The sequence below is a fragment of the Sus scrofa genome, chromosome 3, assembly GCF_000003025.6.
Source record: "Sus scrofa isolate TJ Tabasco breed Duroc chromosome 3, Sscrofa11.1, whole genome shotgun sequence".
In the NCBI taxonomy this organism is placed as follows: Eukaryota; Metazoa; Chordata; class Mammalia; order Artiodactyla; family Suidae; genus Sus; species Sus scrofa.
Window position 1 is genome coordinate 49199138 of NC_010445.4, and position 23645 is coordinate 49222782.

The window sequence follows — 23645 nt, forward strand, 5'->3', positions numbered from 1 at the left end:
GGTCCATCAGAAGAGTGACTTACATAAAACTGTCACTTCCTCTCTGTAATTGTTTCTGGGCATTTTGATTCACTTGCCTGGGATCTATTTACTTTCCCAACCAGACACTTTCAGAGTTCCTCAAGATGTCGGAAGCACTTCTTAAAGGCAGGAGAGGAACCCCAGCGTCTCTGCCTGGCCTCCATCCCTCGTGTCCGGCTTCCCCCCACCCTGCCCACCGCAGCATCCTGTAAGGAGATGCAGGAATATGGGCCCCAGAAGGAGTGGTCACTGGTACTGGGACCGATCACCTGGCCAGATGTTTATCTGTAAACAGACTTGGAAGAACCCAAGAGGAAGGGAAAAGATGCAAGGTTCCTTAAACAGGCGCGTGCATCCAGATGTCTGTCGTCAATCTCCTTCCCATATGGCTTTTCCCAAAAGGAAATCCTACTATTCACATGATTCTGATTTCCTGATAGAACAGCCCGGATCCATGTTAATGAGATTCTTTCCTAGCCTCCTAGCTTCTCATTATATTGAACCAGTAATAATTTACCCAAGGTGAAGAGGCCATATCCTGGCCAAAAGAAGTCCCTAAGGAGGGTACCTGGAGCCAGTCTAACTTTGAAAGTACAATTGAGTGTTTGACTATTTGCTTCTTCAACTGTGAAACAAGTGTTTCTTAACCTATCTAAACTCTATCAAAAGGGGAGATGGTATTTACCTAACTCAGATTGGCCTGGGATGGGCCATTAGAACTCTCCCACTCAGAACTCTGAAGCTGGAGAGGGTGCTGAAGACAGGGAGGAAGAGATTGAGTTTGCTTTTGCTGGAGGGATCCCAGAGCTTCCCTACAGAGGTCATTAACCCATCGGGTCTCACCTCTTTCCCCTGCTCCTCCGGCCCCTGCGAGCTGCTTGATAGCCTTCTGATAAATCCCCACTCTGCTTAAGATAGTCAGAGGCTCTCTCTTTTCTCACAACCAAAACCTGAAAGATGCAGATGCTAGGATTTTGAAAGTTGGAAACAGACAGGAGGAAATTCCCAGCGGGGGGAGCCTAGAACCCTGAGGACAGAGAAGGGTAAAGTGTGAGGACCCCGTGGAAATAGAAGAAGCCCAGTTTAGAAGAGAGCAAAGGATGCTTGCAGAGGATGCTGAGGAGATAAGACCAGGAGATATAGGAATTAGGTGTGTAGGCATCATAGTGGCAGAATAACTCATGTGGTCCCTGAACAAAAGAATGCCTAGAGGTAGGCACGGAAGAGCAGTCAGAAGTTTGCAACATTTAAAAAAAAATTTTTTTAATCAAAATAATAAAGTTTGCAACAGTTAGAAAGGTAATAATTCAAACCGGGGTGGAGTGATCTGATAGGAAAGGGTCTAGGAGAAGAGAGACTCTAAAGGAATTGATAACTGATGAATGAGAGGGGGAGGGCAGAGGAAAACAACATCCAATGGATCCTAAGGGCTTGGCTGTGGGTAGCAGCAAGGAAGATGGTGCCCATATCAGAGACAGAAACGTTGGGTAGGAGTTCCCCTGTGGCGCGACAGGATCTGCAGCACCAGAATGCAGGCACAGTGGGTTAAGGGATCTGGCATTGCCACAGCTGCAGCATGGGCTGAAATTGAGCTCAGACCTGATCCCTGGCCCTGGAACTCCATAAACCGCAGGGCGGCCAAAAAAGAAAAAGCAACAACCGGAGTTCCCGTCGTGGCGCAGTGGTTAACGAATCCGACTAGGAACCATGAGGTTGCGGGTTCGGTCCCTGCCCTTGCTCAGTGGGTTAACGATCCGGCGTTGCCGTGAGCTGTGGTGTAGGTTGCAGACGCGGCTCGGATCCCGCGTTGCTGTGGCTCTGGCGTAGGCTGGTGGCTACAGCTCCGATTCAACCCCTAGCCTGGGAACCTCCATATGCCGCGGGAGCGGCCCAAGAAATAGCAACAACAACAACAACAAAAAGAAAAAAGACAAAAAAATAAAATAAAATAAAGAGCATTACCACTCTAAAAAGGAGAAAGGATTTAAAAAAAAGAAAAAAAAGAAAAAGCAACAACCAAAAGTGAAAAGTTGGATAAACTGGTTTGTGGGGGATAAATCATTCTGTGTGTGTACATTCGGTTACATTTAATGAATACTTATGGTTGGCTTACTAAATGCAGAATGCTCTACAGGAGACCAGAAATGAGCAAGTCACAGTTCCTGCCCCCAGGTGACTTTGGGCCAGGAAAGGAGCCATCCGTACCCTTAACACTCCATTGGCGTAATGAGCCTTATTCTTTAATTGTAGCATCCATCTCAGCTCCATATAAACCCCTGAGGGCAGGACCACAGCTGATTTCCCTCTGTGGCTCCAACACCTTTTCTGGCTCCAAAGCCTTTCCTGCATACCTGGGACCCAGCAGACGCTTAATCCATCTGTAATGATGGATGGAAATTCCAAGCCTTTATGAGTTTGCCAAAGAGAAGAGAGGACCTTAAAAGTCAGCAGAGAGGCCTTACAAGAGCCCTTTCTGAATTCACTGTAAGAATTTCCAAACAAATGCCAGTGGACCTGTAGATTTCCAGGTTTCATTTTATCCACATTCTGTCTATAGGGAGGAGGGACAGAAACATGAGGTCTAAGATGGGGTGATAATTTCTTACCAAAACTCCAAAATGTCTTCCCACTACCTTTTCCAACTCAAGGGGACAGGCGAGAAACTTACGAAAACATCTCTCAGGGATGGACACCATTAAGTTTAAAAAAAAAAAAAAAAAAAAGATCACAAATATAAAGACTTAAGTTCATACAAACCAAAAAAATCTAAGACATCTTTCACATCTGATCAATACAATTCCCCTACTCCTAGTTCTGGATCATGCAGGAAACAGCTCTGCATTATCTAATTGTTTAAAGAAAAACAGGAGTTCCCATCGTGGCACAGCAGAAACGAATCTGACTAGGAACCATGAGGTTGCTGTTTCGATCCCTGGCCTCATTCAGTGAGCTAAGAATCTGGTGTTGCCGTGAGCTGTGGTGTAGGTCTCAGACCCGGCTTAGATCTTGAGTTGCTATTGCTGTGGTGTAGGCTAGCAGCTATATAGCTCTGATTCGACCTCTAGCCTGGGGAACTTCTATAGGCCCCTGGTGCTGCCCTGAAAAGCAAAAAAAAAAAAGAAAAGAAAAAGAAAAAAAGCAAAGGAAAAAGACAGATGAAGTCACATCATAAAGTTAAGCACAAGTTAGTGATAAAGAGAAAATTAGAAGAAAGTTAGCTTGCTAGGCGATCCTGAGGATGTATTTTGTCAAGGAACACGTCCTGTGGTTATAGATACACACATCAGAATGTTAGAACTTGAAGACTGCTTGCTATGAAATACAAAAATGACCAAACTTGAAGTTGTTTTTGATTATTAGCATTAAGGCAGAATTTATTTATTTTTATTTTTTTATTTTTTGTTTCTTTGCTTTTTAGGGCCACACCAGCAGCATACAGAGGTTCCCAGGCTAGGGGTCCAATCGGAGCTACAGCTGCTGGCCTACACCACAATCACAGCAAAGCCAGATTCAAGCCACATCTGTGACCTACACCACAGCTCAGGGCAATGCCGGATCCTTAACCCACTGAGCGAGGCCAGGGATGGAACCTGCAACCTAATGGTTACTTAGATTCGTTTCCAATGCACCATGACCAAACTCCCAGCAGAATTAATTTTAGTTGGGAGAAATTTTAAGAGAGCTCCTAAACTTTAGAAAAGCTAAGAGGATTTTACTCACATTTCCATTTTCAAATCTGCCTTTAGGTGAACATCACATATGAAACATTTCTGCAAGATGCAATAAGCCCTCAGTTAATCAGGATGCCCCAGAAAGGAGCTGTTCTGATGAATCAAAATTTCATTTTGGGTAAGGATTAACCAGAAAGCCCCTTTAGCTGGAACATGAGTCAAATTTTCAAAAATATGTATTGCAAGTTGATATTGCACCTTTAAAAAAATACAATCTAGTAAGTGAAACGAGGTTTTATTCTTTTTTTTTTTGTCTTTTTAGGGCCGCACCTGCGGCATATGGAAGCTGCCAGGCTAGGGGTTGAATCAGAGTTGTAGCCACTGGCCCACACCACAGCCACAGTAACTCAGGATCTGAGCAATGTGTGTGACCTACACCAGAGATCACAGCAACACTAGATCCTTAACTCACTGAACAAAGCCTATGTCCTCACAGATACTAGTCAGATTTGTTTCCTGGGAACTCCTAAAATGAGTCTTTTTGATGTGGTGGTTTCCACAATACCTGAGATTCCTCATTCTGAACACAAACCCTCATTTTATGGTGTGAAGTATACACAAGATTTGTTGGAGTTCAGACTAGGTCAAGGCCATGTGCTAAAATGACTTTTTAAAAACCTGGAACTCCAGCTCTGGTGCAGTGGAATAATGACCCAGCACTGTCTCTGCATTGGCTCAGGTTGCTACTCAGGCATGGGTTTGATCCCCTGCCTGGCACAGTAAGTTAAGGACCCTGAGTTGCTGCAGCATAGTTGGCAGCTGTAGCCTGGATTTGATCCGTGGCCCAGGAACCCCCATATGCCTCAGGAGAAGCCAAGAAAACAAAGTTAATAAAAATGTATTTGGGAGTTCCCCTCATGGTTCAGGGGTTAATGAACCTGACTAATATCCATGAGGATGCGGGTTCAATCCCTGGCCTAGCTCAGTGGGTTAAGGATCCGGCGTGGCTGTGAGCTGTGGTGTAGGGTCACAGATGTGGCTTGGATCTGGTGTTGCTGTGGCTGTGGTGTAGGCCAGCGGCTACAGCTCTGATTCGACCCCTAGCCTGGGAATCTCCATATGCTGCTGGTGCAGCCATTAAAAAAAAAAAAAAAAGAAAAAAGAAATGTATTTGTTTTTCTGAATTTACTACTCCTCTCCCCAAGTTGGAGTGCTGAGTAGTGAGATGTACAATTAGTGATGGTTCCAGTTACCAAAAGTCTAGTTATTCCATGTTTTACAGGCACATTTTAAAAGGGGAGACCTGTAGAGTGTAAAGTAATCCTCAGCTCAAGGAGTAGTGAATAGACTGTCGCTTTCATTAATCACACCCTTCACCAAAGAACAAATATGTTAATGAGAAGGTATGATGCTGCTCGTGGTGCACAGCTCACGGCAACACCAGATCCTTAACCCACTGAGTGAGGCCAGGGCTCGACCCTGTGTCCTCATGGATACTAGTCAGATTCGTTTCTGCTGAGCCACGACGGGAAATCCAATGTTTTGTTTTGTTTTTTTCCTAATGCCATGTGTATGTAGCTATTTATCCTGTAAGTTGCTATTAGTGCCAGAGTTCCTCATTCACTGTGTTCTCATCACTTGCAAAGTGCTTTTTCTGATTCTCACAACCCACCGAGGGAAGCCCAACATTATAGGAGAAGAAAAATTTAACTGCTTAGAACACAAATAACACACCACAAATAAACTTCTAAAAATGGAGCAATGTCTGTGTAATGAGTGATAGCCTTGGTTCCCATAAAAATTATAACCACTGTGTGTGTGAGAGTATATTTGCATAACAAGGCCTGGATGTTACAAAGAAAAGCAGCTTTGTTTTTTATGTATTTGTTTTTAAGTGTTTTTTTTTTAACATGCCAATGTCAAATAAATTGACAGTTTTTATTGGGATTGTCTTCCCATTGCTAACTTTTCAGATATTTACCAGGATAAGTGTGGTAAACTCCAGAATTTACTTTTCGTACTGAAGTTCACCGGTTACAATGAGACAGACAATTTCTATCGTGTAACAGAGGCATCTTTAGCTAAAACCTTCAAATGAAGCAGGGCCATGCTGTTTGCACATCTTGCTGATATTTTTAAAGAACTAAATTTGGCAGTGTCCGCCCCTGTGTTAGCCTGACTTAAAGTACAGTGTCAGGATTGAAACTGAAAGCTCAAGTTTGGCCTCAGCCTGCAAAACAAAGTACATTAGACTATTTAGAGACTTCAAAATACTATCCGACAAAGAATTCTGCTTTACTGGGTCTGACTTTTTTTAAAAAATTAGTATAGTTTTATGTTGTTCAAAACTGCTTTTGTAAAGTATCTCCTTCCCAGTGATAATTAAAACGGGCTGAGGTATTTGATCAGCCATCTCCAAAATTAACAACTATCAATTAAGAGCTAACAGCACTTCCATGATTACCATGAGATAAAAATTGCCATACTGGAGTGTCCGTCATGGCTCAGGGGTTAGCCAAACTGGCTAGCATCCATGTGGACAGAGGTTCGATCCCTGGCCTCGATCAGTGGGTTAAGGATCCAGCATTGCCGTGAGCTGTGGTATAGGTTGCAGATGCAGCTTGGATCCCAGGTTGCTGTGGCTGTGGTGTACACTGGTGGCTACAGCTCTGATTGGACCTCTGGCCTGGGAACCTCTATATGCTGAAGGTTTGGCCATAAAAAGGCAAAAAAAAAAAAAAAAAAAAAAAAAAAAACCCACCACCACCAATAACGAAAAAACTATTTCTCTATCAAGTTTCTGAAATAGCTTAATTGATGTGTATCCCAGACTGCCAAAAAACTGTTTTTAAAACTTTTACCTTTAGAAACATCCTGTCTTTGTTTTTATAATTGTTTTAATTTTATTAACCACACTAAAGAGGCCATAAAACTACACTTAGATCCATAAGCCCTGATTCCTAAACTCTGTATTCACATGACAGTGAATTTTTTGAGTAAATGCTATGGATTCGAATATGCAAATAAATATATGCTAACAAAAATACTGCATTTTTTGTTTTATGTATTTTTGAGTTCTACCTAAGATTCTATTTTAGGCTTCTGGGGAATTTCTTTTTTTTTGTCTTTGCCTTTTCTAGAGCCGCTCCTGTGGCATATGGAGGTTCCCAGGTTAGGGGTCTAATCGGAGCTGTTGCCGCTGGCCTACACCAGAGCCACAGCAATGCCAGATCCAAGCCTCGTCTGCAACCTACACCACAGCTCACGGCAATACCGGATCCTTAACCCACTGAGCAAGGCCAGGGATCGAACCTGCAACCTCATGGTTCCTAGTCGGATTCGTTAACCACTGAGCCACAGCGGGAACTCCATTTTTCTTTTCTTTTTTTTTTTTTTTTTGTCTTTTTATGGCCACACCCACAGCACATGGAAGTTCCCAGGCTAGGGGTCAAATCAGAGCTGCAGCTTCAAGCCTACACCACAGCCACAGCCACAAGGGATCCAAGCCACATCTGCAACCTACACCACAGCTCACAGCAATGCTGGATCCTTAAGCCACTGAGCAAGGCCAGGGAGCAAACCCACATCCTTATGGATACTAGTCGGGTTCGTCACTGCTGAGCCACAATGGGAACCCCCGGCGGGGAAATACTTTGAAAATCCCTAGACAAATTGATTTTTAAGGTTTTTTTCTTTTCCATTTCTAAAGACTCTGTTCCTCTATTTAAACTTTCATTTCTCAATTTTCCAAAAGTGTTGAACAAGAGGATTGAAATAATCCAAATGGACATAAATCCAAAAGACACACACACTCTTGTCCCAGCTTTGGCTCCTCTAATGATCCCATTGTATTTTTCCATCACTCTCTGAATCAGATGTGCCAACTTTCTGATTATTCCATTTGTAAGTCCTCGTTTCTCTTCCCTCAAGCTGCTTTTGCTCTAGTTCACTGATCATTGATCCTTCTGCTGAGGGGTGGATAGAATAAACGATGAATAACGACAACAAAAAGGGAAAGGGGGTCATTTAGGGGAGTTTGTTAACTCTAAGAAGCTTTTAGTGGAGTAAATAGAATTATTAACTGGGACAATAGTTTAGTCATTCATGCTGCCCTATGAAATATTTATAGGATGTAAGATTCTGGAGACACCTCGTGTCACACAATGAAACACTCTGCTTGTGATGTTGTGCCCAGGCTACCTATTAGCTTTCTCTTGTTGCATAACAAAGTACCCCAAATATAGCACTTAGAGTGTCATGCATGTGTGACCTCAAATTTCCAGTGGGTCACAGCCTGGGTGTGAGGCTCTATCATGCTATTGTCTGGGGCTGCAGTCTCATCTGAAGGCTGTCCTGGAAGTTTTCGTCATGGCTTAGCAGAAACAAATCTGACTCGTATCCTTGAGGATGTGGGTTCAATTCCTGATCTCGCTCAGTGGGTTAAAGATCTGGCATTGCTATGAGCTGTGGTGTAGGTTGCAAATGTGGCTTGGATCCCAAGTTGCTGTGGCTGTGGTGTAGGCTGGCAGCTGCAGTTCCAGTTCAACCCCTAGCCTGGGAACTTCCATATGCCATGGGTGTGGCCCTAAAAAGCCAAAAACAAAAACAAAAACAAAAACAAACACAAAAAAACATATATATATATATATATCCATGAAGTCTGTCCTCGGGGAGCAGGCTCTGCCCCCACATTTTCATGATAATCCATGTGGTCACTGGCAGGATTCAGTCACATAGGCTGTTGGGTTGAGGGCCCCAGTCCCTCACTAGCTGTTGGCTGGAGGCCTCCCTCGATCCCTTCCCATAAGGACCACTCCTCAGTCAGCTCATAGCCTGGCAGCTGAGCTGACTCCCCTCAGCATGAGCAGGAGCAGATCATACAGAGTGCCTCCGCCTCAGGCTGCAGCCCTTTTATAACCTAATCTTTTTTTTTTTTTTTTTTTTTGTCTTTTTAGGTCTGTACCCCCAGCATATGGAGGTTCCCAGGCTAGGGGTCAAATCGGAGCTGTAGCTCCCAGCCTACACCACAGCCACAGCAACATGGGGTCCGAGCCGTGTCTGTGACCTACACCACAGCTCATGGCAATGCCAGATCCTTAACCCACTGAGTAAGGCCAGGGATTGAACCCGCATCCTCATGGATACTCATCGGGTTTGTTACCAATGAGCCACGACAAGAGGTCCATGTAACCTAATCTTAAACTTGACACCCTATCACTTGTTCCATAATCTCGTCATTGGGAGCAAGGGGCTGAGCCCAGTGCCCTCGCACAGGGGAGGCCCTTATACAAGGGCTTCAACACCAGGAGTACAGATCGCAGAGCTCATCTCAGGCCATCATGCTGCCCACCACAGCATGGGAGGCAGAATCAGCATCCCCTTTTTCCTGGCAAATCCAGCTGCTCCCTGCAGCCAGCAGCCTCCATGAGGCCAGACCACATAGTAAGTCCTCTGTGTGGCCAACATCACTCTGTTCTGAAATGAAAAGGAGACAACAGCTTCCCCATCCTTGTCTGGCCAGCATTTTGTCGCCATCTGAGTCAGAACACAGGGGTGGGGGGTGGAGGCACAGCCACTCTGGGATGAAAGACACCAAAAGCCTGATGGCAGGTCCCCCAAGGGCTGGTAGTGGCAAGTGAACCCTGTTCCGTGGAGACGGCAGGGCGGACCTCGAGAGGACCAGAGAGCTTCACTTGCTCTGTAAGCTGCGCTTGTCCCCACCTGTCAGACTGCCACCATGCCTTGCTGCATACAGAGTGACTTTTTAAGGTTAAAAGAATTCTTTCCCCAAATTGGGGAGGACATACAGCAGGTCTGCTGCTGCTGAGGCTTTGCTGCCTGGACTGGCTGCTGGGGCGGTTTCTGGAATTTGCTAATTGCTATGTGCCCGGGTTTCAGGGCCAGGCTTGCCTCAGCCGCTTCTGGAAGCAGCAGCGAGGGTGCCAAGGTCTCTGAGTGGCCCAGTCCCTGCCTTGCCCGTAGCTGCAGCTGCATGGAGAGCCACCTGGCTGAAGCCTGGTTACCTATCAGCTGCCACTGATAACAGAAAAAGCACCTGCACAATGGGGTTAAATAAGGGACAGCTGCCTGTGCAGAAAACATATCGACATGGAAAACCCATATGACGTGCTCACTCACACCCTGAAATGCTGAGTCAACAGGAAGAGGTGAAAATTGCAGTTTGGGGACAATGTGGAGGTGCTCTCCTGACCATGCCCATGGAGGGTGACATGGAGATGGGCACGGAGAGCTCGGGCTCTCCTCTCTTCATGTTGTAACTTGGAATGGAGACGGTTCCAGACTCGAGCCGACGGCAGATGGGTTCTTGCTCAGAGTTGGTTGCTGACTGAATCCAGCTACTGGGACCGCAAGCAGTGGCCAGAGCAGTTGATTCCCTGAGATTTCAGCTGCAGACTGCAGGAGGGTGGCGGGGGGGGAGTCACACAGGCAGCTATTTTAAGGTTGGTATACTAACTAAAGAGGCAGCAGTATTTTTAGCCCAAATTTATAAATGTTTATTACAACACAAGATAGGTGAGGAGAGCAAGTTGGTGTCTCCTTCTCTTCCACCTTAAGCCCTCTTTTTGAGTCTTTAGAAATGACTCCTGGCCTGGAATGCGATGGCTTCTGAAATATGATAATGAGCTGTTTAACATGCAAACACTTGGCAGCATCTCCTTAATCAGGTCCTCGATATGAAGCATCAGGGGTGTTAAAACTCTTCTCCAAAGCAGCTCTTAAAACATGCATTGTTGTTATTATTACTATTATTTATTTATTGCTTTTTAGGGCCCCACCTGCGGCACATGGAGGTTCCCAGGCTAGGGGTCCAATCGGAGCTGTAGCCACCAGCCTACACCATTAGCCACAGCAGCACCAAATGCAAGCCACGTCTTCAACCTACACCACAGCTCACAGCAACGCCAGATTCTTAACCCACTGAGCGAGGCCAGGGATCAAACCTGCAACCTCATGGTTCCTAGTTGGACTGGTTTCCGCTGCTCCATGATAGCAACTCTGCATTATTATTTTTTTTTTTATGGCTGTACACAAGGTATATGGAAGTTCCCAGGCCATGGATCAAACTGGTGCTTCCAGTGACTGGAGCTGCGGTCAGATTCCTCTTTGTTTTTTCTTTTTTTTTTTTTTTTTAGGGCCACACCTCTGGCATATGGAAGTTCCCAGGCCAGGGGTCAAATCAGAACTGCATCTGTGACCTGCGCCACTGATTGTGGCAATGCTGGATACTTAACCCACTGAGCAAGGTCAGGGATTGAACCCACATCCTCACAGAGACAGCATCAGGTCCTTAACCCGCTGAGCCACAATGGGATCTCCAGACATGCATATTTTTGACTTATAAGCCCCACCAGTGCATTGGAGACACCCAGCCCTCCTACTCCCGGATGGCGAGCTCAGGGGATGTGTCTTCCACTTGGAGTGAAGGTGGGCGGACACAAAGACAAGGACGAAGCTTTGGGGCAAACCAAGGAGAAAACTGAAGGACACACTGGTGACAGAGGGAATCAAGGCATCAGGGAGGCGGCCACAGAATGTGGACAGGCTGCTGGCATCCAGGTTGCTTCCTTTAGGCCCCAAATGATTCCTAAGTGTCTCATTTCCCATTTTCTGATTGCAAAATAGGAGTAATAAACAATAAATGCACAGAAATTTGTCGTTGAATCCAATTACACTCTTAAATGAGATGTGCTAAACTCTAAATTTTCAGGATTGACAAAATAAAGAATAAATTTTTGTAACAGACACCCCTAACTTGAATAATTTTAGGGTGTACTGTGTGATGACATGCTTACCTGTGTTGTGATCTTTTTATTTTTAGGGCTTCAACTGCAGAATATGGAGGTTCCCAGGCTAGGGGTCCAATCAGAGCTGCAGCTGCCGGCCTACATCACAGCCACAGCAACTTGGGATCTGAGCCACACCTGCGACATACACCACAGCTCATGGCAATGTCAGATCCTTAACCCACTGAGTGAGGCCAGGGATCAAACCCGCAACTTTATGGTTACTAGTTGGATTTGCTTCTGCTGCATTTCAACAGGAACTCTCTGTGTTGTGATCTACCCTGCCAGATGTCTTTTATTTCTAAGGATGTGTCTTTCCACGGAAACCCTTGGCTTTTGGACAGAGATCAATGGATCAATAGTTGACAGTTAATGGCACTTGCTCTACAAGCTACTGAAGTTAGATGTTTTGGTCCCTGGTGTAAAAGGAGGCATGGATAAGCGTGTACACGCAACCACTCTCACAGCCTAACGTTGTGCTATTTCCTGTGCCTCCCTCTGTGGCGTCGGGCACTCCCTGTCCATGACCTCTGGGTGGGTCAGAGGGCAGAGCACAGGGCAACATCTTGAACTCTGAGGCCACTCTGGACAAACCCAGTAGATTTGGACATCTGCATGGTGGCCCTCGGTTCTCAGGAAGGGAGGGAGGGTGGGAAGAGAGTGTGAGATGGGGAGTCAGGTTCATTAACCACTGAGCCACAACAGGAACTCCCTACAAAACAGATTCTAAAAGGACATTTTCCTATTTTCTCAGAGAATGTTTATCATGTGGGATGAAAGAGCACTTTATTTTTTCACAGCTTTACTGAGGTATAATTGACATTTTATAATGTCCCGTGCTCCTCCTGAGCATGGCCCCTGGGAAGAAAAGAACCCCCAGAGGTTCAAGGATTTGGCGATTAAAGAGGTCGTGAGCCTCCTTTCCTGGGGAAGAGTCCCGGGAGGCGCCAAGACCCTCGATCTGAGGCCGACTGAATGGAGCTTTAGATGTTTCTAGAAACTCCTGGGACCCAGAGGTTGGCTGGAGCAGCTGATTAGCCCCCAAAACAGAGGGTGGTATGGGCTCAAGCAGGACTCCATGGCAACGTGCCTTGACCGAGGAAGATGGACAGTCCTGAGTGCCAGCTGGGAGAGGCGAACCCCTCAAGCCAGGTCCCTATCCCTACCCGCGGCCCCTGCCTGTGCTCTGATGCTAAGTATGCAGATCAGTCTTATGAACAGTGTGTGTGCATGTCTGAAAGGACACTTGCTGTCATGAAGGTTAAGTTTGTCACCCAGGGGCCCATACCCTCCAAAGAGAATTAAATCCGGTTATAGACGAAGGAGGACGCCCTTGGGTTTCTGGATGCAGGTTTTTACCTCCTGTGCCTGTGAAGTCCTATGTGAAGCTATACTGACAAAGTCCCCAACTATATTTCCTTTTTTGTTTTTTTTTTGCCACCCACACAGTCCCCAGGCCAGGGATCAAACCTGTGCCACAGCCAGATCCTTAACCCACTGTGCCAAAAGGGAGATTCCTAAGGTCCCCAGCTTCCTAAAATAATACAAATAGATTTTTTTTTTTTTGGTCTTTTTAGGGCCGCACCTGCAGCATATGGAGGCTCCCCGGCTAGGAGTCCAATCAGAGCTGCAGCTGCCAGCCTACACCACCCCACAGCCACAGCCATGCAGGATCTGAGCCACATCTGCCACCTACACCACAGCTCATGGCAACACAGGATCCTTAACCCCTGAGCGAGCCCCCAGATTGAACTCGCATCTTCATGGATGCTAGTCGGGTTCATTAACCACTGAGCCACAACAGGAGCTCCCTACAAAACAAATTCTAAAGGGACATTTTCATATTTTCTCAGAGAATGCTTATCATGTGGGATGAAAGAGCATTTCATTTTTTCACAGCTGTATGGACATATAATTGACATTTTATAAAGGGCACCCATTTCAACTGTACAATTTGATACACCCAAGAAACCCTCCCCCACCAGGAGAAATGAAGGTAGTCATCAGACTAATCCTCACCATTTACCAGGGCTAGAAGCAAGACCACTAGTTCCTAATCCTCACCATTTACCAGGACCCCAGAGACCATTACCTTACAAGGACTATCGCCCTGTGTGGAAAAGGGTCTTTGCAGATGTGATTGAATTACAGATCCTGAGATGGCAGCTGACCCTGGATTATTCAAACGGGCCTCATTTCATCACATGTAATCTTGCAAGAGGGAGGAGCTTGGAGAACAGACAGGAGGTGAGGCTGTAGATGGAAGCAGAGTCAGAGCACGCTGGATGCTGGCTCTAAGGAGGGAAGAAGGGAGGTACTAGGAGCCAGGGAGGGCAGAGCCTGAAGCTTGAGATGCTAGAAAAGGCCAGGAAACAGAATCTGTCCTGGAGTGACCAGAGGGAACTTGGCCTGGCTGATGCTGGGCTTTCAGCCCCATAATACTCATTTTACCTCTGGTCTCCAGAACTGTAGGAGAAAACATTTCTGTCTTAAGCCACTAAATTCATGGTAATTATTGCAGCATCCACGGGAAACTAAGACGGGTATCTTTTGACTCATCCGAACTCACAATTTCATAGCCCTTAGGTTGGATCTGAAGGCAGAATTGACCAAAGATGTGAATTTAAGGTCCAGGCTGGGCGGCCTCTTTAAGCTCCAAGGCGGCCTCTGACATGACCTGATTACCAGACCAACCAGTGCCTCCCTTTCCTGGAATTTCCACCTTTCAAGGAATCTACCTTTCAAGTCTGTTTTTAAAAATTAGATGTCAGGAGAAGATCATTGCGACCAATGGGAAAGGTGGGTCTTATTTAACAAATGGTGTTGGGGTAAGTGTTTCTGGAGGAAATTGACTTAGATCTGGGCTGTTGTTTCCATCTGGGTCCTTCCTCCCTTCTTCTGAAAGGAAACTCCCCTGAGCTGTGGCCAGACACCTCAGTCAATGCCTAGCCGTGCTCCTACCTCCCTGGCAGGTGGGTGTGAATCATGCAACTTCCGGCACAGCCTTGATAAAGAGATGGGCACACTCTTTATTTTCCATCCTGCCCACACACTGGAGCTCAGACTTGTTGGTGACAAACCGAGTGGCCATGAGGAGAAGAGAAGAGAAGAGCCTGGGGCGGGCCTGGTGACACAGTGACCACAGAGAGGGACCCTGGGTCCCTGGATGACCTTGTGGAGCTGAGCTTCCTATCCTGACCTGCCCTGGGCCCTCGACAACCTTGGCCACCGTCTACTTTCTTAAGTAATTACTGAATGAAAGATTGAATGAATAATTGAATATTCAAAACGGAGGCCAAAGACAAAAGCTAGAAGTGATTCATAGGAGAGGAGACATGATAGCCTGTGAACATGTGAAAGAAAGTCCAGTTTGCTCCTAGTAAGAAAAAGCCAATTAAAATAGCATTCTTAACCTCTTGGATTGGTAAATAATTGATAAAAATTGATAAAAACAGTGAGCTTCAAGAAAATAAGCGAAGGGAGTTCCCGTGGTGGCGCAGTGGTTAGCGAATCCGACTAGGAACCATGAGGTTGCGGGTTCAATCCCTGGCCTTGCTCAGGGGGTTAAGGATCCAGCGTTGCCATGAGCTGTGGTGTAGGTCGCAGACACGGCTTGGATCCTGCGTTGCTGTGGCTCTGGGATAGGCTGGCGGCTACAGCTCTGATTCTACCCCTAGCCTGGGAACCTCCATGTGCTGCGAGAGAAATGGCAAAAAGACAAAAAAAAAGAAAAAGAAAAGAAAAGAAAAAGAAAAGAAAAGAAAAGAAAAGAAGTGAGGAAAGGATGCAAATAAAATCATACAGAAAAGGAAATACATATTGAAAACAACAAGCCAATATTTCTGTATATTAATTGACAGTGGGAGTTCCTGTTGTGGCTCAGTGGAAATGAATCTGACTAGTATCCATGAGGATGCGGGTTTGATCTCTGGCCTCACTCAGTGGGTCAGGGATCTGACATTGCCATGAACTGTGGTATAGGTCGTGGACATGGCTCAGATCCCGCGTTGCTGCCCCAGCCTGGGAACTTCCATATGCCTTGGGTGTGGCCCTAAAGAAAAGCAAAAGAAAAAAGAAAAAAATTGCAATGTTGCCAATATTAAGGTGAAATGTGTACCTTCCAAGTGTTGAGATGATGAAAATGGTACAACCCTGTGGAGAGGCCATAAAATGGTTTGTTGCTAGCCTTTGACAATCTGTTCTAATGAAATGACTCAAAATACAGCAAAGGCTATAGACATAAAGATATTTATTGCAATCACTAGTAACAACAAAATTAGAATCAAGATGCTCAACAAAAAATGAGATAGTTATCATATAACCACTCAGTGAAGGAGTACCAGCCTTTAAAATGATACTGAGGGGAATTCCCATTGTGGTGCAGCAGAAATGAAACTTACCAGTACCCATGAGGATGTGGGTTTGATCCCTGGCCTTGCTCAGTGGGTGGGGGATCCGGAGTTGCTATGAGCTGTGGTGTAGGTTGCAGACATGACTCGAATCTCATGTTACTGTGGTGTAGGCTGGCAGCTGTAGCTCCAATTCGACCCCTGGCCTGGGAACTTCCATTTGCCACAGGTGCAGCTCAAAAAAGCAAAATAAATAAATAAAATAAAATAATACTAGGAAAGCCACAGCAAATGACAAGAAGATTGATAGTTTTTTAAATGGGAAAAGCAAGATTCATAACTGTATATACATGAATTTCACTGTTCCACTTTCTGGGCCTACATTGTCAGGCCCAGCTCTGTTTTTTCAGCATAATCCTGAATTTCAGAATGTCATCTCTACCGGCGTAGGCTTTATCCCTTCTCCAATAAATCTTCCACACTTCTGCCAAATCAATTCATTCACTGTTTATTCAACAAATATTTGTTGAGGGCTGGTTACTAGCCAGGAAGAGCTGCAGAATCACAGGACATACCACTCAACCCAGTAAAGGGCCTTGATCGCCCAGAACTTATGTTCAGGTAGGGGAGACACACAGCAAACATAAGGCAATAAAATACACTGTGTTGGAGGTGGTTAGTGCTGAGAGAATAACGCACTGACTGTTGGGGGCTGGCTGTGGGAGGGGGCTGGATGCAAAATAATAATAATAATTATTATTATTATTATTGTTATTACTATGGCCACTCTTGAGGTGTGCGAAAATTCCTAGGTCAGGGATTTAACCCTAGACACAGCAGTGACATGAGCCACAGCTTGGGATAATACCAGATCCTTAACCCACTGAGCAAGGCCAGGGATCGAACACGCATCCTCATAGACACTGCCAGGTTCGTAATGGCTTACTAAGCCACTGAGCCACAATAGCAGCTCCTCATTACATGTTGGTGGATTGAAGTACTCAAGGACTAAGAAGGCAAATATCCCCAAATGATAGGACCTGTGTTCCGGTAAAGGACTTCTGATCATTTCCTCTGCATCTTTGAGAAATTCTGTCGTTGAGTTATACTGGTTGAACAACTCAAAAATTGTGGCAGTGCATTATTTTCCTTTTCTTCAAAATTAGCTGCAGAAACATCAACTATAAAAATATCACATGGGAGGTTCCTGTTACAGCACAGCAGAAAGGAACCTGACTAGTATCCATGAAGATGCGGGTTCGATCCTGACCTCACTCAGTGGGTTGGGGATCCAGCGGTTGCTGTGAGCTGTGGTGTACGTTGCAGACATGGCTCGAATCTCACGTTACTGTGGTGTAGGCTGGCAGCTGTAGCTCCAATTCGACCCCTAGCCTGGGAACTTCCATATGCTACAGGTGCAGCCCTAAAAAGGAAAAAAAAAAAATCACATAAATGTTGGGTTTTCAGTTTACATGAACTGCTCGTGATGCTCCGTCCTGAGCGTCAGCTGTTATCATCTTCCTACCTTTGCTTACACATTTGTGATTTAACTTCTTATTGCATTTGAAACAAGCCAGTTCACAGATGAATCCAAAATGACAGCAGTGCATTTACTGCCAGGCGAGAACTACTTCTGAGCAAGGCCAAGAGATGCGAAGCTTGGTTCCCAGCCCAGCTCTGGAGGGCAGGGCTGCCCTGCATTCTGGGCACATGGTAAAAAGCAGCTGGTGGGGCCAGGTCTGGGGAAAAGTTGGGGTGAGAAAGTCCCAAAGGAAATGGGCAGAACTTCCCGATGTCTAGCCCAACATGGGGAGAGCAGGCATTCCTGGCTCACATTCTTGCCTCTAGGGACCCAGACACTTCTCAGCATCCCTGTTTCTTTCTTATAGCCAGGGATAATAAAACTATGTCACAGGGTTTAGTGTGTATGTCAGGATGGTGAAACTTGGGAGCACACATGTGTCTCCAATGCTGGGCACTCAGTGAGTGTTAAATGCCCCCTTTTTTTTTGTCTTTTTTTGGGGCCACACCAGCAACATATGGAGGTTCCCAGGCTAGGGGTCTAATTGAAGCTACAGCTACCGGCCTACACTACAGCCACAGCAACATGGGATCCGAGCCGCGTCTGCAACCTACACCACAGCTCATGGCAACACCAGATCCTTAACCCACTGAGCAAGGCCAGGGATGGAACCCGCAACCTCACGGTTCCTAGTCAGATTCGTTTCCGCTGTGCCAAGACAGACACTCCTAAATGCCCTTCTTTTTGCTGAAATAGGATAACATCGGGGATGTTATTGATCCAATAAATCCACACGCTGAGGTGGCTTGTAAAGACTTTGTGGAAATCTGAGATGCCCTACCTCTTACCCTGGTTCTCAAATAACCAGGCTAGATATTTATACCATAGCTGAGGCTGAGCCGGGGCTGTAGGCACTGGAAGTGTGTTTCCATAGCAGCCCTTCAGGGAGAAGCAAGCTGGGGGCGGGGGGGGGCATGCCCCCCACGGCCAGGTCAGCAGCTGGAGAGGCAGGTCCCACCCTGTGCCTCAGGCTCTGCCCGATTATCTAGTTGGCACAGGGCCTGAGGGTGCCTATCGAGGGCTCCCGCCCCCTCAACACACAGGCAGCTCCTGCTGAGTCAGGCTCGCTGACCAGCCTCACACAAAGCCTCCAGTTCATGGTGACTCTAGCACGGCTATTTTCACCCATCCTGTGTGATTACAGCAACGCCACAGTGACACTGGCAAACATGTGACAGGGGGTGAAACAAAGCATTCCTGGAAGCCAGCATGGCAGCAGGACTGTCACTGTCTCCCAGCTTCCTCTCCTCTCCCCTGACACCTAAGAAGTCCCCAGCACTGGGGGTGGGCGTAGGGGACTCCAGAAGACACCCTCCTTTGAATTTTACCCCTGGCACTTTCTGCCCATCATCTCGCCTGCTCCTCATCCTGCCCCTTCCATGCATTCTTCAATGGGGGGTGTCACTCTATGCGGGACAGTGTATACCTTAGTGGGTCCTGGAGGGACGACCATCAGATCTTTAAGGATTTGAAATGTCAGCTCCCCCCATTCATCTGTTTTAGCCATGTTGACATAAGGCTGCCTGAAAATTGCCTTTGAATCTTGTTCAAACATCCGAACCCTCCAGCTCATCATTTCTGGTGCCCGAGAGATGTCGGCAAACGGTGCCAATCAGATTCCCTGGGTGGTCGATTCCTCTGCACCCCGTCCTTTGCTAGGAATCTGCCTCAAGCTCCATACACAGAAAGAACCAAATCTTTGTCCAAAAATTCCAGGGTGTGTGAGCGCAGGAAAAGAGGTGGGGGGAGGTATCTGCTGATGACGAAATCGGCATTCCTCAGAGATGGAAGGTACTGTCTATTCAGTAGATGCCAGACGCCTGAGGTCATCCACTGTAAGTGGAGACAGCTGGGGTGTGGAAGGAGGAGGAGGGTAATTGGCTAAATTAAAATTTAGATCAGAGTTAACACAGCCACATGTGTGAACCTCACAATGCAGTCTTAAATGAGCTAAGGCTCTTGGGGATCAAAATCCTGTCTGTGCAGTATCTGCATTTCTCTATGCAGCCCCATCCTCACCATTCTGGGCCCTCCACCTCTGGTACCTGGATGGACTGATCCACCTCTCCCCCGGCGGGACCCCATCAGGCAGGGCACCCGCACCTGAGCAGACAGCGGAATCCCGATGAGGGGGTTCTTCATAAAGCACAGACTATCAGGCCCACCCCCAGAGCATTGTCATCAAATGCGCTGGGGACACACGTTTCTAACACCTCCCAGGTGGTGTCGATGCTGCTGGTCCGCGGACCACACTTTGAGAACCACTGGTGTATGTAACACAAGCGGTGAGTTCTCCCTAATTTCTATAAATCCAGTAGAGCTCGCTTCAGGGTGGGAAAGGAATTGCTTTGGCATTCAGCGGAGTCCCAGCTCTGCCGATTATCAGCGGTGTGAACCTGGACAAATCCTTTAACCCCCAGGAACCTGGTACTTACTCACCGCACGTGGGCATGAAACTCCCCTGCAGAGTGGCTGCGAGGATTCAGAGTCCACGGAGGCCCCATGGGCATTAGCTCAGAGGCTCTTTGCCCCCCAGACCTTGTACTTAAGCCTTGACTGGATTTAACCAAGTCTTCCAAACCCTCACTCCTAAGCCTGAGTCAGTGCTCAACAAACAGGCATCTGTTTCTGGGACATCTTGGCTGACTTATTTAGAGTAATATCGCCTTTTTGCTTTGGTTCCTATTTGACCTGACCAGCAAGTAATATAAGATTTTGCTTGCTGTAATCACCACGGGCTGTTTATAAGTGGGGTTTAGAGGAGATGGAACTGCCAATCACATTCAAGTCCAAACTTGACAACGCAGGGCTACATGCATGTGAGGGGTTGAGGACCATTGCTAGAACTCTGCCCTGGCTTTGCTGGGGTGGGGAGAGAAAGAGAGAGGGGAGGAGGGGGGGATATTTACCCAAACCCACCAGTACAGGGCCTGGGATCACAGTACAGACACAGGGAGAATTTCATATCAAAATGTCACCTGTGAAAACTTTGGTCTGACCGTTCTCAACACTCCTGGCTGGCAAGTGTAACCACATCTCTGCAATGTGTCCAGTGGATTCTGGCATGTGCTGGCCTTGCACAAAACTCTGTGGGAGCCTGGTGAGCAGCCCTTGGAGGAAGCCTCCCCCAGACAACTCCCTCCTGGGATCGTTCCCATGAGAAAACTGGGACCAGGCCAGTGATGAGTCAACGGCCATGACTGAGAGCAGAGGCTCGGGAAGGGGACTGACCCCCTCCTAGTGGTCCTGTGAGCTCAGTCACTCCATGTCCCATTTGGCTAAACAAATGAGTTTTTAAAAATACTATTCAAATTCTTACCTAGCTTCACTCACAACTCAGTTGACATGATAACAGCAACATTATTCACCAAAGCCACGAGGAGGAAGCACCCCGGGTGTCCCACCACCGGGGAAGGATAAACAAAATGTGGTCTAAAGACACGGGGGAGGGTTAGCCTTGAAAAGGAAGGACATACATCCGACACCTGCTCCAACCTGGAGGCACTTAGGCTCAGTGAGAGAAGCCGGACACAGAAGGACAAGAACTGTGTGTTTCCCCTTAGATGAGGCGCTTAGAGGAGTCAGATAGTAGATGGTGGGGCCAGGGGCTGGGGGGGCGGGCTTGGAGATTTAGTTTTTAGGGGACAGAATTGCAGTTTGGGAAGATAAGAAAGCTCTGGATGTGGATGGTTTTATTGGTCACATAACAATGTCAATGCTCTAATTGACATGGACCCCTACATTCCAAAAATGGTTACAATGGTAAACTTTCTGTTACATGTATCTTAACACCAAATAAATAAACACATAAATAAACCACAACAACCAACTCAGTGAGTTCAGCGCAGGGCAAGGGCTGTCACTAGATGGATTCGGAGAAGGAGTGAAGACTGGCTCCAAGAGCCTCTAAGTTAGTTTTCCAACACGAGGGTTAATCCATCGTGCTGTCTGTCCGGAGGCTGCCCAGACCCCTTTAAAGCCATGCCTCGAACAAGCAGCAGAAGGGAATAAGCTACACAAGGAAACAATACCGCTCTGACGAAGCCCATGGGCTCATCATAAAGGTATGTCAAATAAGAGCCCAGAATTTTCTCCATTGTCCATGAAACAGAAGGACGCTCTTGAACAGCGGTGGGGACATCACGGTTTGTTTTCCCCAGGCAGGTCTGCAGGGCTTTTCTGTCCTTCACCAGCAGATTCTCTTCCCCCATCATTGAAATCTGTAGGGAGTCTTTTTGTTCTAGAACCTGACTTTTCCTGACAAATTCATTTTGCCAAAGCAGTGGAGGGAGGGGCATGCCCAGCTTCCCCCTGAGCTCCCTCATCAGGCAGAGGCGCTGGGGAGGGGAGAAGGGGGCTCACTATCCTTCCCGCATTTCTCAGCCATCATTTCTGGTCGCCACAGCCCTGTCTGCAGGCTCTCCTCTTACAGTGCCCTTCCTGACTTGGACAAATCTAGGCACAAAAGAAAGCACATGGAGGAGGAGTTCCTGTTGTGATGCAGCGGAAACAAATCTGACTAGGAACCATGAGGTTAGGGTTCGATCCCTGGCCTCGCTCAGGGGGTTAAGGATCCGGCATTGCCCTGAGCTGTGGTGTAGGTCGCAGATGTGGCTCGGATCCTGCGTTGCTGTGGCTGTGGTGTAGGCCGGCGGCAACAGCTCCGATTCAACCCCTAGCCTGCGAACCTCCATATGCCATGGTTGCGGCCCTAAAAAGGACAAAAGCCAAAAAAAAAAAAAGAAAAGAAAGCACATGGAGACGCCAAACTCCAACTAGTATCCATAGGGATACAGGTTGGATCCCTGGCCTCGCTCAGTCAGTTAAGGAAACAGTGTTGCCGTGAGATGTGGTGTAGGTCACAGACGCAGCTCAGACATGGCATTGCTGTGGCTGTGGCTGTGGCTGGCAGCCACAGCTCCAATTCAGCCCCTAGCCTGGGAACCTCCCTATGCCACAAGGTGCGGCTCTAATAAGCAAAGAACAAAAGAAAAACAAAAACACCTGTATCAAACATCATACTTAGTCGTGAAATGACATCAATATTCCTTTAAAATCAGGAAGACACAAGAGTTTTTACGAAAGCTTTTTCTAATCTCCGTTGCGCTAGAAGACCTAGTCGGTGCAGTAAGAAAAACAAGCAGAATAAGGACTTGAAAATACCATACTTGAGGTCTTTCGGTGTTTTCCTCTAAGAGACTAGTAAAAAGATCAGTTACCATGGTTTACTCAGTTTAATGACCCTTAAGACTTAGTGATTGTCTCACTTGTGACAGAAAATGATGGAAGAGAGTATGAGAAAAAGAAATGTATGTATGACTGAGTCACTTTGCTGTACAGAAGAAATTGGCACAACATTGTAAATCAACTGTAATAAAAAATGTTTTTAAATAGAAAAAGAAAAAAGACTTGGTGATCGTTGAAAGGAAAAAAGATTCTAGCCCTCAGGGAGCTTGTAATCATGAATGATTGCAAAGGAAATCCAGCGAATGAGAGCCTCAAGTAGAAAACAAAACTAATAAAAACTAAACATAGGCAGGATACCGGTTATCATACCATTCATTGTATCTACCATCTGTTTTGTCAAATAGTATCACAAGTTAACTCTTCACATTGGCCCTGGAAGCTAAGCATTTTTACCACCTTTTATGTATTAGAAAACGAAGACTTGGCAAAGTAATGCTTACCGGACCTCCAAGAAAGTTCATCTCTCAGGCCCCGTCATAGGGATGCTGGGGTGTCCACACAGCACTGGTGGGTGGGGGTGGGTGGGTGTTCATCACCCACTCGGTCCCCAACGCAGGTGACATACAGCACTGACTAGCTCTCCAGGAGGGCGGGTACCCAGGCTGCCTTCCTCCTCCCGCTTAGGTCACTCCCCGTCCCCTGCATTCCCAGGTGACTTCTATCTGGTGCGATATTCCCATCCAGTTTACTGAGGCAAACTCAAGCCTTAATCTCCCTGGGCCCTCCCTTTTGATTCCCAAGAATCTTTGCTGAAACAAAAGCTGGTGCTTGCAAATCAGGAGCTGCAGCTTTCAGAGGGTTGCCTCCAGAACATTTGAGAGATCAAAAAATTACATTGGCCATTTCTCTCCTCTTTCAGGTCCTGCTGCACCCATCTTAAAGGCTAATTTTCCTCCAGGAAATTTGAAGTTCTCTAAATGAAACTTGGAGCAATGTGCATACAAGGAATTTTAAGAAGGAAAAACACAAT

At 46.7% G+C, this 23645-nt stretch overlaps 1 protein-coding gene across 1 annotated transcript in view; it reads right to left on the reverse strand.

Annotated features, from left to right (window-relative positions):
* Positions 1-23137, reverse strand: part of NCK2 (NCK adaptor protein 2) — a 158462-nt gene extending 135325 nt beyond the window's left edge. The window contains exon 1 of the mRNA XM_021085591.1: positions 23116-23137. The gene's annotated coding sequence lies outside the window, so the exon portion shown is untranslated. The remainder of the gene's footprint in view (positions 1-23115) is intronic.